General features: G+C 46.3%; 1 long non-coding RNA gene across 1 annotated transcript in view; it reads left to right on the forward strand.

The window, feature by feature from the left end:
- Positions 1–3,644: 3,644 nt before the first annotated feature.
- Positions 3,645–15,737, forward strand: part of LOC128346311 (uncharacterized) — a 30,414-nt gene continuing 18,321 nt past the window's right edge. Inside the window, exon 1 of the long non-coding RNA XR_008316891.1 lies at positions 3,645–4,448. This is a non-coding gene — a long non-coding RNA (uncharacterized LOC128346311). The remainder of the gene's footprint in view (positions 4,449–15,737) is intronic.

A 15,737-nucleotide genomic window follows, 5' to 3' on the forward strand; every position in this document is an offset into this window, starting at 1 on the left:
TGCCTCCTTCAAACAAGGAGGCACCCTACCCTCCCTCAGTGATGCATTTATGATATTAACTAGGCCACCTCCAACAATCTCCCTGCTAGATAGAAGCAGCCAAGTTAGGCAAGTTTCCAGAGAACAAGTGATAGGCTGCACCGCCCCAAGCAGCTTGTCCACATCCTCAGGAGTCACAGATTGAAACTGATCCAATCTAACACAGCAAGAGGGATTGCTGGACACCTCCTCCATAGACCCTGCAAAAGTAGTGGAGTCCAAGTTGGCCCAAATACAGGAAATTTTGTCCGCAAATAACCCATTAAAAGCATCACAGCAGAATGTTTATAGGGACTGGTTTAAAACAGAAGTAGCAGAAATTAAACTCCTCACAACCCAGGATAGTTCTGCTGAACGTGAACCTGCGGATACAATGCGTGCAGACCAAAATCTTTTTTTCCTTTTTTCCCCCTTTTTTTTTTGGCTGTACACACCACTACCGCATAAGCCTTCAAATGGGTCCTATGCTGAGTCCTATGCCAGACATTTATGTTGGAAATTCTGCTCCTGGTTAGACAGTGAGACATTCTGGCCGAGGAACAGGCAGGCTTCAGGACTGACTGGTCCACAATAGACCTATGTTTAAGTTTTACAACATTTGGTAGAGAAGTACAGCTCTAGGCCCCATGGAATTCTGTTTGCTGCATTTATTGATTTCAAATCTGCTTTTGATTCTATTTCCAGGGAAAGATTTTGGGTAAAATTGGAGACATCCTCTATTGATTGTCGATTGCTCACCCGTATCCGCAGGCTTCATCAAAACAACTGTCCGAGTGTTCTGGCTGAGTGTGAGATGCAATCAGCAGGGCCATTTATCAAGCCCAGGCCTAGTTTGGAGGGGTATAAAACAGGGCTATATTTTACAGATGTAAGGGCTACATGTGGATGTACTCATTGGGGATGACAGACCAACTGAAAGCCTTTGAGGTCATTCACATTACCAGGCAGGTGGGGCAGGGGGTGGGGGGAAGGCTGGTTAAGCTTATCTTCCCTCCACACAAGTAACGGCTTGTTTCTGGGAGTGCAGACTGTGCTCCCACCAACAGTGGTACTGAAGGCCGGTACAATGTCTCCTGGCCCCTGGGGATCCCACAATGCACTGCATGACATGTGTGATGCAATGGGGAATTCCCCCAGGAGATGGGCGCTCTAGGCACCCATCTCTGTGTCTGCTGGGGCTAAACATAGCCCCAGAGAACACACGGAGCCCAAGTTAAGAGCTTACTCAAGCTCTTAACCCAAGTTAAGAGCCAGGTTTAAAAACAGGGCTAAGCAGTGCTTCCCTGCTGGGATCAGACCCGATCCCAGCAGTTCTCACATGCAGCCTAACCCAGGCTGGGCTTCTCTAGCCTGGGTTAGGCTGCATGTGAAAACAGCCTCTTTGTGTCTGGGGGGGCGGGCGGGGGGATGCAGGGTAAGAGCTGTAGCAACTCTGTCAAAAAAAATCCTGTTGGCAGCCCTGCATACTTACACAGCCCTCTGTTCACATTAAATATTATGCATATGGCAGGAGGGAGAGGCAAGCTCAAGGCTCTAGCTCATGTAAGGACCAGGGCCTATCCACTAGGCAGGCCAAGGTGGTTGCCTAGGGCACCAATTCTTGGTGGAGGGGGGTGCTACATGGAGACCTGACATGTCTGACTTGCTGGGAGTGCCCACTCGATCTCCTCCCTGGAGTGGAAGGGGGGCACACGGGGGAGGAATTAGGGTGAGCGAGCAAAGCCAACCTTGCTTGCCCTCTCACCTTGCTTTGCCCTCTCTCCCATCCTGAACTCTCTCCTGTCCCAGTGGACTAGCAGCTTGCACGGCTCAAGTCAAAGCCAGAGCTCTGCACTTCTCAAAAGGGGGTGGGCAGGATCAAACTTCACCTAGGGCCTCTAAAACCCTAGGAGTGGCCCTGGTAAGAACATGGCCTTTAGGACTCTGTGAACCAGCCCAGGTCTCCATGAAAATTAACAGTATTTGTAAAAAAAATTAAAACACTGCTAAAAGCTTTAGTACTATAACAAATACAACAATGAATATTTATCAAAGTTCCCAAAGTGGTTTACATATAAATAAAAATAAGTAAATAAATAAAATGATATATTACATTACATTACATTACATTACATGGCTCCCTGTCCCCAAAGAGCTCACAATCTAAAAAAAAGAAACAGAAGACAGACACCAGCAACAGCCACTGGAGCAGGCATCCCCAAACTGCGGCCCTCCAGATGTTGCTGAACTACAATTCCCATCACCCCCAGCTACAATGTATTGTGGCTGGGATAATGGGAATTGTAGTGCAGCAACATCTGGAAGGCCACAGTTTGGGGATGCCTGCACTGGAGGGTTTCTGTGCTGGGGCTGGATAGGGCCAGTTGCTCTCCCCCTGCTCAATAAAGAGAATCGCCACTTTTAAAAGGTGCCTTTTTGCTCAGTTATCAGGGGCTGCCATCAGTTGTAATGAGGTACAGATATTCTTTCTCTAGATTCTGTCCCCTTGGGTTACTTCATTTCCAAAGCTGCATCACTAAAGAGACCTTTATTTTTCATTAGGGTTTATTTGCTTTCCAACCAGTGTCTTTAAGAAGTGGCTACATTTATGTATTTCAGGGTCGTCTCAAACCATCACCGCTTGTAATTAATAGTTTGCTCTGTTATCCAAATTAATTAAATACCTGGTATTAGTTTTCCAAATGGCTATGCTCTTGCTTAAGGTATTAATTAAATGTTGCTGGGTATGCATATTATCAAACAACTTCAAACTTAATTAATTTTCTTAGATATTCTTGTGTAATGTCTGGTACAGTAGCCATCTAATAAAAGAATTCTCAGTTGATTTCTTGAGAATTAGGACTGGCTGCAATTTCTCCCAATAATTGCCTAGCCCGCTTCACAGTGGTCGTGGGAACTCCCAGCATCCCCAGGTACAATTTATTGTGGCTGGGGATGCTGGGAGTTGTAGTTCAGCAACATCTGGAGGAACCCTGGTTGGGAACCACTGGTGCAGACAGTGAAATAGTCACTGACTGATCTGATGAGGCAAATTACTCCAAGTAGTCCCACTGAAATTAAAAGGACAAGTTAGGCATTACCTAACTTTTCCTCTGAATGGGACTACTTGGAGTAATTTGCCTCATCAGGTCAGCCACTAAGTTTTAAAGAAAATTATAGTAAATAGTAGGTAATAAAATAATCTAAATGTAGAACCGCATGAATACCTATCAGCGGAGTAATTAAACTCTCTTTGTGTGCAGTACTTGCTGCTAAAAACATTTGCACTTTCCTGTTTTATTCTTGGCTTTTACTGCGGGTTTTTCCTTCCTATTGTTGTCTGCATAGACAGGTGGATATGGTTCCAATGCTCTAGTGCTGCTTCTCTTTTATGCAAGTAAATCAGTTCTTTCTATCTGAGACTGTAATAACTCCTCAAAAAGTGCCACCTGTAATTATTTAAATTGCAGAACTTTCTGTAATTGCTGTAATTACGTGCATTGTAAGCCCCCCTTCCATGTTCTATTTTCAAGCAGGTTGATTGACACAAGAACTTTGTCACTCAGTGAATGCTTGCCGAGTCCCATACAGTGAAAGTTCTGTTATTTTCTTAGAAAAGGGTCATTGAGGAGCATAGCAATAGGTTAACCACAATGACAATCTGTTGGGGGAATGCATTCTTAGAACAGAAACATTCTGCAGTAGATGAGTCCAGATATTAGACTTCAGGATGACCGTGGTTTTGGCTATAACACTGCAATTTTGTATGTTTGATATGAAAGGATTTCATAATAATGGTGATCAAGTCTCTGGCAGGGATTGGTCGACTTGCCCTAATGTCACAGAGGGGTAGAGCTGGCAAAGCTGTTTGTGCCTGTCAGACTCATCGGTTTGTGCCTGTCAGTCTGATCCTAGAGAGAGAGAAGCGGGGTGAGCAAGTGGGCCTAGGAAGGAGGGTTAAAGAAAACAGGGGCTTAGGAAAGGAAGACTGGTCAAGGAAATGGTCTTGAAGAGTGGAAGAGGAGAAGGTCAGAGGAAGGAACCTGGGAGACAGAATGAAAACAGAGCAGATGTGTACGTGGAGAGGTAAGGCAGGCAGACATTCTTGCCTCTCCACGGCGGACGGTTTGAAATAAGCAGCTAGATCTTGGGTTGCAAGGTTCTAATCATCTTCTATAGACAGCCCAAGGGACTGAAAAATCCTTCAGTGCCTAAATAGCGGATTCAACTACTTTCCCCACCCCGGGCATTCTCTCTGGTTAATATTCTGCATGAAAGTGATGTGAATTTTCTCCACGGCTGGGATTTTCATAAAGTATCATTTTTAGTATATGGGAGTGAATGCGGGTGCAACTTTTTTTGGAGGTGCTGGAAAGGAAGATTTTTGTTGTTGCTGAAATCATCTCTCCTATAGAACTACGAAGGTACAGGTAATGTCCTATTTTCCTTTGCATCTAGTTACTGCTGTGATTCTATTAAAAAGGGTGGAGGTGTGTTCAGAGGAGGGCAGCAGAGATGGTCAGGGTTCGGGGAGACAAACCCTATGAGGAAAGGTTGAAGGAGTGGGGCACGTTAGCATAGGAAAAAAGGAGGCTGAGGGGCCTAGGATAGTGCTCTTCAAATACCTGAAGGGCTCACACATAGACAAGGGCAAAGACGTGTCCTCTTTCTGCCCCAGAGGGCAGGCCAGGACCAAATGGCCTGATGTTAGAGGAGGGTCGATTTCAGTTGAACATCGGAAGAAGCTCCTTAATGGTAAGAACAGTTTGACAAAATAATTATAACATACGGCAGGGTGTAGTTAGGCTGTCCTTCACTAGAGAGGGCTATTCACATAATTGTGGGGTGGGCAGGCAGGTGAGGGAGAGGCAGGGATCAACCTCCCTTCCCCTAGATTATCACTCTTTGTTTCTTTGGTGGGTGGGTGTGAGCCCCACACCCACACAACCCGTGCTGCCAGGAGCAGCACGGATCAATATCGATGCTACTCCTGGCAGCACGGATCAACAGAGGCTGGGACCTGTTTTCGTGGGACCTGTTTTTGTGGCCTCCAAATATCCCACAAGGCACTGCGTGGTGATGCCTTGTTCTCAATCCTGGCAGTGCTCCCTTAACCTCAGCTAAGAGCCGGGCTTAGGAGTGGTGTTTAGTGGTGTGCACGGAACCGTGGCATTCCAGTTCGCAGATGGGTGGGGGGTCTTTAAGGGCGGGGGAGGGTGCACTTACACCTCCCGCCACATCCCCCCCTCCACCGGCACTCCTTTATTGAAAAGCATTTGGAACGGCAGCATACTCCCTGCCGACCCTTCCCCCGTTCCTCAGCAAAAGGCTTCAGAATGTGCGATCACACATGTGCACAGGCACGCGCGTTGTGTGTGTATGTCATGCGTGCATGCACGTCTGATGTACACACGCACATGATGCACAAATGTGACGCGCCGTGCGCACGTGCAATCGCACATTCTGAAGCCTTTTGCCAAGGAACGGGGGAAGGGGTGGCAGGGAGGTATCCTGCCGCCCCAAATGCTTTTCAAAGAAGGAGCGCCGGTGGGGGGAAAGTGGCAGGAGGGGTAAGTGCACCCTCCCCTGCCCTTAAAGAGCCACCCCGCCCTGGCATCGAACCACAAACGCCCCCCACACAAAACGGCTCGCAGGCCTTTAGAATGGCCTGCAAACCATTCTGTGCACATCACTAGTGGAGTTATGTTGGGCAGGAGCTCCAGGCTAGGCGCTCCAGACGAGCAGCCTTGCCGTGGCTGGGCTGCCCTAACCTGGGCTAGGCTGCTTGTGAGAACAGTCTTGAGGTCTTCAAGCAAAGGCTGAGAAGCTCTAGGCTTCCTGAACTGAGCAGAGGGCTAGTCTACAGGGCCTACAGGGCCTTCTCCAACTCTGTGATTCTCTAGCCCCATTCAGACTTGAAGGGGCATGTCGTACCTGCATTCAAATGTCTGCCCACTCATATATGTTTTTGTGCTCATGACTGCACCTGTGTCCATTTTAAAAGTGAACTTGGGTACAGGCCCCTTCCAGTGCAGGATACAGATAGGAAGTGTACAGCTGTACTTGTATTCAGCATAACATGCAAATAACTGTACCAGTGCACACTGTACACAGATTGCATGACTGCTGGACATAATGTGTGCATAGGGCTTATGATTCCAACTTATGCCCATGATCCCATTGTGCAGGAAAATTCTAGTTTGCATAGATTCTGTTCTGAAGATGTCAGCAAAGTTGGGCTTTGAATTGTGTTGTTGCTGCATCCATATTGGCTGCACTGACAGAGAAAATAACTACATCCTAACATGTATCTTCCACATGACAGCTGCCTGCTTGGGAGCTCCCTTGACTCCTCTTTCTGCCATCCCACCCTGCTCGAGTCAATGATTAAGCAGCTGTGTGATCTTCTCAACAAATGGGCAGCCCGCCTGCAGGCTGCGTGGCTCTCATTAACGCTGGGGCAGGCTGGGATGGGCGAGAGTGGTGCAAACACAGCCGCTGGAAAGTGTAGAGCCCAAGGGAAAGAGTTGTGGTATGCAAGGGCAAGGCAGTTGAATGGAATCAGGAATATTAATAGTTTAATGAAACAGATATCATGTACAGAGAGGCAAGTGCAGACTGCTTTTCAGGGCTCTTGCTGCTGGTTGTCTGTTAGTCTCGCCTCTATTCCAGCACTGGAATACAAGTAACTAAAACACCATTCAAAAGCTGGCCTGGATCCAGGAATGGGTTAACCAAAAACTCCAAAAAAAGGAGAAGCATTGTTGGAGCTAGGACCTTGGCAGCATCAGCTCTCAGCTGCAATGTCTCATAGTGATCATTGGCGGGGGGGGGGGGCGGTGGTCATGGATAAATGTGCTGGATTCCTGCCCTCTTTGTTCTTCCAGTGTTAGTCTCCATTTTGTCTCCAGAGATGGCTGTTTGTTTTGGTCTCTCTCTTCAGCCATGAGCTACAGCTGAAATTAAGCTGCAAGCCTTTTCACGTTTGTGTGTAACCTTTTCTTTCAATAAATCCTTGTAGTTCTTCAGTACTAAAGAATGGTCTCAAGACCTCTTCCTTTGCTGCTTTTTCACCAAACTGGTTTTGCTTTGCTACTTGGGGACTGAACTGCCATTCTTCCCCAGAGATAGATAGATAGAGAGAGAGAGAGAGAGAGAGAGAGAGAGAGAGAGAGAGAGAGAGAGAGCTCATTAGGGCGAGCCACTCCTTCTTCTACTGAGAAGCAGCCACTCTAAAACAGTAACCCTTCAACTAAAGTAATGGAAGAATCTGCCCAAAGAGAGCTGCTGAACTGATCTCTGACTCTGACTGTGTCATGACCCCTCACCTTTAGCACGAGTCCAAGCCTGTGGAGTAGGGGCTGACCAGATCACACGTCTCATTCAGGAGAAAGAGAGCAGAGCATATCCTGTTTTCACAGTGCGTTATTTCAACTAGCTCTCACACAAAGCACATCTGCCCCCATTGGTGACATCACTACAGATGATGTCACCTCTTCAGACATTATGAGCATCTGGGGCACTCGTGGTTACAATGAGCAAAAGTGAGGAGGAAGTTTCACCACCCTGCTGTCAATCACCCCCTTGCACTGATGATCACAGTTACAGTGCCATTTGTCTGAAAGGAGTGCCACCATAACCATGATCGCGGCAAGTCTGTCAGCTGCAACCTGGTTCCATGATCATGCTGCGAGGGGGTGATTGACAGTGGGACAGCCGGATTTCCTCCCCGCTTTTGCCTGCTGTAACTGTGAGCACCTGGGGTGCTCATAGCATCTGAAGGGGGCTTCTGTACTTGGAGATTTGACTCTTCTTGCTACAAGAATGACCAGCACTGGCCTCAGACCCCATAGACTCCAACTTTCCCCTATTAGGCCAGTCTCTATTTTCTGCAACCTGGTAAATCACTATCCCTGTTTTATCCCAATTTTTCCACTTGGGGATACCTTGTTCAGTTGGGGGTTTTTCCCCCATGAGTTGTACAAGTGTTATTCTTCAGCATTCAGCTCCTTCCCCAGAGTGTCTAGAAATCTAGTCTCCAAGAGGGTGGGTGGATGCTCCATGTCTCTGTCTGTCAGTGGGTGTACCACACTAAGGCACTATGCAGTGCATAGCAATCTAGTCTTCAGCCACATGTAGTACTGAAGTGGAGGACAGGACGCTTGAGCAGTAATTCTCGATATGCAAAAGTATGTCCCTATTTTCACTTGCAAAATGCTGGAGGTATGGGCCTGGACTAATCTGCACTGGTAATCTGGAATAATATGCCCTGCATGCACTTGGTTACCTGCTTTCAGTTTGTGGTGAGTTTGTTGTCCAAGTATATCCTGGCTTCAGGTTGCTTGGCCACACCCCCTACAGATTCACAGGCATATCCCTATTTTCATATACAGGCCTCCTGTTTTCATATATGAGGCTCCATTTATGGAGCTCCATATATGGAGCTCCTCCTATTTCCATATATGGGTCTCAAGCCTGAGACCCAGGCCCCAACACCAGGCTAGTGACAGGACCCTTTAGCCACAATATCCTGGAACAGGAGCCTGCAGAGTCTGCACCAAGAGTCTGAACTTGACCCCGCAAAACAGCAGCATCCGCTGCACCAGAAACCCCACACTCTGTGTGCACACTTACACCAACAGCAGGCCAGAAGGCAATTGATGGAGAAGAGAAGGCATGCAAGGCTCTAGGTCTTTAAGACTCCTCCCTCCCCAGGCAGCGAGTGAAGCCTAGACTGGTAGTCGAAGTTCAGGAATATTTAAGGCCTCACTCAAACTCTGGGCCTTAATGGAGCAAGGTTTCACTTGGAGCTCTCTGGGGTCCTGAAACTTCAGCCTGTCATGCTTCTTGAATTCCTGCTCATGGACAGCACAGGACAAAACAGAATGACATCTGGGAGGAAAATTATCAGAGCCAGTACAGCACAGAGACTAAGAGATCAAACAGTAAGCCAGGAAATCCCCATTTACCTGTGGATTCTGACCCTTCCCAGCAGCAGTGATGGCCAAGGGCCACACTAGACCTTACTTTAATCACATAACTGGCCCTAGCATGCTTGCTTTTTCTTTGTAAATAACACAAGCAGGCAGCCCAATCCAGATTAGGTCTATGCTGGGATAGCATTAAAGCCCCCAAAGCCCCACCATAGTCATGATCCAGCTCAGGTCCCCTGTGTACAATTCACAGAGGAAACAAAACAAACATTCCAGGGTCAATGAGAGGATGAAAAGCACAACCAGTCTAGCTATGATGATAAAGGCAAAGGGTGGGGGTGGGGGTGGGGGGATGAAGTGACAAAATGCCCTTTCCCTAGACCTCAGATGATGATGGTGGTGGAGATGATGATGATGATGATGATGATGATGATGATGTATGTGTGAAGAATCTTGAACATGCTAAGGCACTATATAGTAATTGTGACGATTGAAGGCTCCTTAGCCATCTCCAGATTACTGGTGAATGGGAGCAAATGAAAATAATTAATGAAGAGTATGATATTGAGGTTCTTAGAGTGCTGGGCTCAAGAAATATTTTCAGTGCATGCAATTATTTAAGATGATTTAATGGCCATTTCCAGGGAACCCGAGGAATTGTAAATCTACGAGGGAGGCCAGGTATGTTGAACAGGATTCTCAGCACCCTGGCCAAGTTGCCATTATCAAGATTCTCTGCAGGGGAATGATTCAACTCTAACCCTATCTCTTTACAGCACTCTTGTTAATAGATGTGCTAGCTTAGTTGAGGACTTCATATGCTCCTTGAAGGAGCAGACCTTTTGCACTTTCGACTGGTAAAGGATTCATGATATCCAATTAATTCCTCTCAGAGTTCAAACAAGGAAATAGCAGCAGCCATAGGGTTAAAGTTGAATCCTTCCATGTTTTACTATAGATAAGCAGTTTGCTGTCCAGATAAAAATTAAGAGGGAAATAATGCCATGAATACACTTACTTGTGTCTTTAAAATGGTGTGTAGCAAAGAAGGGGTCAAGCCAGATTCCCCAGGAATGAAAGCAAAGTCCGGCAGTTCAAATTCCAAGCCTATTGAGGAGGGGCTGACATACCACATCAGGCCATTGGTCCACCAGTCTCAGTATTGTCTGTACCAGCAGCTCCCAACCAGGGTTCCTCCAGATGTTGCTGAACTACAACTCCCAGCATCCCCAGCCACAATAAATTGTATCTGGGGATGATGGGAGTTGTAGTTCAGCAACATCTGGAGGAACCCTGGTTGGGAACCACTGGTCTACACTGACTGACAGCAGCTCTCCGAGGGTTCAGGCAGGAATCTTTCCCAAAAATACCTGGAGATGCTAGGGACTGAACCTGGGATCTTATGCATGGAAAACAGATGCCGCAGCACTGAGCTATGGTCCGCAGTCAAGTAACCTCCGCTTTTTATTTTTACCTTTTTAATGTATGGAGATATGAAGAAAAACATGCCCAAGTCTTATTAAATTCATGCAATTAAAATTATATAATAATCAAATAACCTTAAACATAGGTCTGCCAATCGGGGGGGGGGGGCTGGCCATCTGCTTTCAGGGCAGTGGTCAGAAAAGCAAGGATAAGGCTATTTTCCTTTCTTAGCTTTCCATTTTTTTAAGCTGTATGTCTTAAGACAGTTTTTGCGCAGCACTCCATCCTCAGGTCCGTCCATTAGGGATGTGTGAACCAGCTCAACCTCAAGCCAGTTTGCCATCAAACTTGGCCACAGCTCGCCCTCGAGCTGAACCAGACCCAATTCAGCTCAAACTTGAGGCGAATCTCTCCTCCGCTCACGGTTCTGATGGGGAAAAGGCTGGTTCACAGTGTCTTCCAGTCAAGGGTTGTTGCTCTGTGACATAGGGAGGAGGTGCACAAGACGGCCGGCCGCACATGCGCACTGACCTCCAAAATAGCTGCCTCCCAGGGGCGTATCTAGGGTAGGTTAATTTTTTTTTAAAAAAAAAAAGGTCGCCAAAAAAAAAATGGCTACTGCGCATGCTCAAATGGCGTTTGTGAGGCCCTAGGCCATGTCAGGCCTCCCAGAGGCCATTTGAGCATGCGCAACAGCCATTTTGTTTTCAGCTGCCATTTTTTTAAAACAAAATTTATTTTTAAAAATGGCCACCACACATGCTCAAATGGTCCCTGTGAGGCCTTAGAGGCCAGCAGAGGGAGGGGGAACCTTTGCAGACCCCCCCCCCATGGCCTTTAGTAAGCCCCCGAAGGGGCTACAGGTAAATAAAAAAATAAAAAATTAATATAATATAAGTCACTGTACACATATTTAGTTTGGGACTATGTACAGAGAATCAGGGCTTGTGAATACTGAGCTGAAGCTTATAAGCTAGGATTGTATTCATTTGCTCTTACTTTGCATCTTTTGATAAGTGAGTTATATGTGATGTCTTAATAATATGGCTATTAATGGTGAGTTTGTCTTTGAATCAGTGTGAAATCCTTAGTATTAAGTTCACTCCACTGGGAGTTTCTTGCCCTCTTTCTCTCATTTTAACTGTCTTTCTGAAATACTAGAATATATTCCAAGCAGTGACACAGTTTACTCTGCATATCCTTTAATTATTTTCAGAGTATCTGGGAAAAGTCAGATTCTCCATTTATTTTTAAAACTTACGTAATAGTGATGCTACAATGCATAGTAGAGAATTAGTCGGGCACTTCTGTTTAGTTTTCCAAGTACAGCTCCACATAGTATTTGGGTGTTTCATGAGTCCCAGCATACTGAAATTTGTAGTTTTCCAGCATTTTTTGGTCTGGCTATATCCACTGCTAAATAGTTTTTGAAATATTAAAAGATTAACGAGCTTGACTTGTATTTTTCAGCTGATATTATGGTAAAGTTATCTGAAAGATGGGTGTCAGATGTTTGGACAGGGGGCGCAATTTCAGTGCTTGCCCTAGGCGTTATTTTCGCCAGAACAAAGTGGCCCAGGCTGGGCTGAAAATGGACTAAAATGGCCTGAACTGGGCCAACTAGAGACCAGGAAGAAGGCCCAGTTCTCTTTGAGTCCAGTTCGGACTCAAACGGAACCAGGCATACCAGTTTCATGCACACCCCTACCATCCATGTATCAGTTGGTAGCAGAGAAAAACAGAACATGGGGATATCTCCTCGTAGGGCTGGACATGGGTGTCCGGTCAGAGATGGGTGAAGAAAGTAAGGAGAAGAAAGTAGGATGGGCTGATGCTGGGGATAAGACAGCTATGCAACTAACTTTCCAGAAATGAAAGAATCCAGTTGAAACAAGACCTATGGCAAAAGTGCCCACTGTTTTTCATGAAAGTTTAGGCAACATCCATAGCTTTTGGTGACTGCTTCAAAAGTGTTTGCCTCTTGAGGAAGTATTACCCTTCCATTGAAGGGTAGTTGCTCTGTGATGGAGGGAGGAGGTGCACAAGCTCCTGCAGAGTCACACTTCATGCATAGGCCTGTGTGCATGGGGGCCTGTTTTGTGTGATTCTTCACTATAGGGAGGAGGAAAAGTGACACACATGAAGCCTTTCAGTCTGTTCACATGTGTGGCAAATATCGGGCTTGGCTGCATGTGTGAACCACCAGGAGTTGAGCAGCTCCTGGAGGAGGCTCCGCACAGCGCCTACACGCAATTAACCTCCCGATCTGCATCGGTAGGCTCCCCATAATGCACCACGCACCCACACAATGCATTATGGGAGTTCCAGGGGCCTCCCAGCCCCCAAATTTCTGAACTGCCGGGAGCAGCCGGCAGTTGTCTGGGCAGGCAATCCTCTGCCCAGCATCACCAGGGAGATAGTCTGCAGGAGAGGTAAGCGTTTCAAGTCTTCTTCCCATCACCCCTTTTATTATTTGATTGATTTATTTGATTTCTATCCCACCCTTCCAAAAGTGGCTCAGGGCGGTTTTCTCCCGATCATGAGAAAGGGCTCATAGTATGCCTGGGTTTAATGCATGAAGTACCCGCAGAAATAGGAAGCAGCAGAAATAGGGAACATGGTTGGTTGGCTGAATATATTTTTACCCCACCTTTTGACTAAGGGTTAGGATTCATGCCAGCCAGGAACGGCACTCTTCAGGAATAGAGGCCATGTAGGTCAACTTGCACCTTCCCCAAAGAACTTTGTGCTCTGCAAACATGAGGGTGGGTGGGAATTAATTTCTTTGACATGCAACATTGTGTGCCTCTTATTTTAAAGCTAATTTCAGCTTGTTAATGCTCTAAAAATAAAGTATGCTTTTTCTTCCAAGCCACTGATTTTAGAAGAATTGACTTTCCCCCCAGAACTATCTGCAAGTTTAATCAGAAAATATGGTTAACTGGTGTCTTTAATTGGGTGACAGAAATGGAATGATATTGTATAATTTTACTTTTGACTTCTGAGCTCTTTTGTGCAGTATCAAATGGTAAACTTTTTTTAAGCGTGATTTTCTGCTCTTGCACAATATCTTCAGATCAGAATATATTTCTGTGTTTGAATGGATTAGGGATTATTTTGGTGATGCACAAAAGTACAGTAATTACTTATTGTGCGATTCTATCATGTTTGCCCCCAAAGACCTCAATGCACGCAGAAACTTGCTATTCCCTGTATCTACAGAACTTCACTCTCTGGTGGTTTGGAATGTCATAACAAGAGATCTAATGCATCCAAGTACATGGTTGCCTTTTCGTGTTGGTGGTGATTGTAACTTGTCTGACAGTCTTGGGTTTCTTTGCTGGAGAGCAATTATAGCCGTTAAGCATAGGGTAAAGGCTGCTCGTTTGGCACCAGAACCCAATGCCGCCTATTTTCAGCTCTATTATAAGTGGCTTTATGAATTTAGAACTATGAAAATGGGAAAAGAAGAGCGGTTTTTGGCAATGCCTACTCCTGTTTACAATCTCTCCTGCTTGGCAAGAAATAGCTGTGTTGCTATAGCAATCTTAAAAATTCAGGTTTGCCCAGACAAATTTCCTTCCTCATGGCTAATTTAGCACTCCCTTGGCTTGAAACTTTTGGAGGGGGAGACTTCAGTTACTTCAGAGAGGAGAGCTGGTCTTGTGGTAGCAAGCATGACTTGTCCCCATAGCTAAGCAGGGTCTGCCCTGGTTGCATATGAATGGGAGACTTGATGTGTGAGCACTGCAAGATATTCCCCTCAGGGGATGAAGCCGCTCTGGGAAGAGCAGAAGGTTTCAAGTTCCCTCCCTGGCAGCATCTCCAAGATAGGGCTGAGAGAGATTCCTGCCTGCAACCTTGGAGAAGCCGCTGCCAGTCTGTGAAGACAATACTGAGCTAGATAGACCAATGGTCTGGCTCAGTATATGGCAGCTTCCTATGTTCCTATGTTTCCATCCCTCACAGAAGTTCATGACTCTCTTGAAAGGTTCTCCCACTGACCTGAGCAGACCCCCAGAATGCACCTTCTACAGACACCCCTGTTTTCCCAACAGACCCACTGAGAAAGGGACTTTTTAAGCACCATGTTATAATAGTTCCTAACATCCAGCTGTTATTCAGGGACAGTGTGGGCAGCTTTGTGATGGAGGTGGTGACAAATTATGCATTTCTTTGGTCAAGGCCCAACATTTCCCCCCAACCCCAGATGGAGTTTCCTCTCCTTAGCAGCTGCATTGCTTCCATGCCAGCATCCCAGACAGTTGCAGCTTCCCCCACCTCTGTGCTCAGAATGACAGGCTGCCACTTGCCTGTTTCATGCCTTCTCCAGGCCCAAACCAGCAAGAAACAGAATGGGCAGAGGAACTAGACAAAACTTCAGCTAGCTAGCAGCATGGAAATGAGAAGAGCTGTTGCTTCTGCAAACGCCAGCATTGGCTTTGTTTTGAAAGGAGGGTGAACCTCCCCTCCAAGTCCAGATCTGGAGACCCTTTGGAGAAATAACAGCTTTTTGGCACGTGGCCCAAATGCTAGAGTCACACCAGCATCTACTTTCTCATTTGTTTCCATTGTCCTTGCTTCTTCCTGTTTGTGTTTCACAATGGAAGGGGGGATTTTGTGTGACACCCTAGTGTTGGGTTTGAATGTTGACGTTCCCAGTCAAGTCCCAAGTTAGAGAAGCTCCCTTGAACAAGCCATTATCTCAGCCCAAGCTCTCTCACCCAGATGCTGTAGGCTTAATATCAATCTGAGCTTTTGAGTGGGAAAACCAGAATTGGATATAGGACATGACCGGCTCCAGTTGTGACCACGACTCTACATATGCACAGGTGAGTGCACATAGCAGAGCAGTTGCCCCCTTCAGCCCTCAAATGAACGGCCATTGTATCAGATATACTCTAATATACTCAGTCATTACCATGAAGTCTCCCAAAGTGGGATCCATTGGTCCCTCTCCAGGCACCCAACACATAGGCTGCTAATGTTCTGTCGTGGGATGGCCTACATGCCAGAACCTTGGATAAGAGCTGACCACTAGCTCCTTCATTGCACAGAAGATCCTTCAGGCACAGAAGGGCCTCCCATTCGTGGTGATGGCTGGACAAGTCATCGTGAGCTAATAGCTGAAGTAGAATCAATAGACTTTCTATGAGGATTCTTTCCAAAGAATCCTCACAGAGGTTCTTTGGAAAGCATCCTCATAGAAAGAGAATCCTCAAAGAATGAAAGTGGGGGCAGGGGTGAAATCATGGCAAGAATGAATACCTAAAGATCAAACTCGAAAGCTACTATTACATCGCAATTTCTCAATGGTCTGAAGAAGAAGGTTGTTTCCCATCTCCCACTCGAATTTGAAGA

Source organism: Hemicordylus capensis, chromosome 2 (assembly GCF_027244095.1).
Source record: "Hemicordylus capensis ecotype Gifberg chromosome 2, rHemCap1.1.pri, whole genome shotgun sequence".
NCBI classification, from domain to species: domain Eukaryota; kingdom Metazoa; phylum Chordata; class Lepidosauria; order Squamata; family Cordylidae; genus Hemicordylus; species Hemicordylus capensis.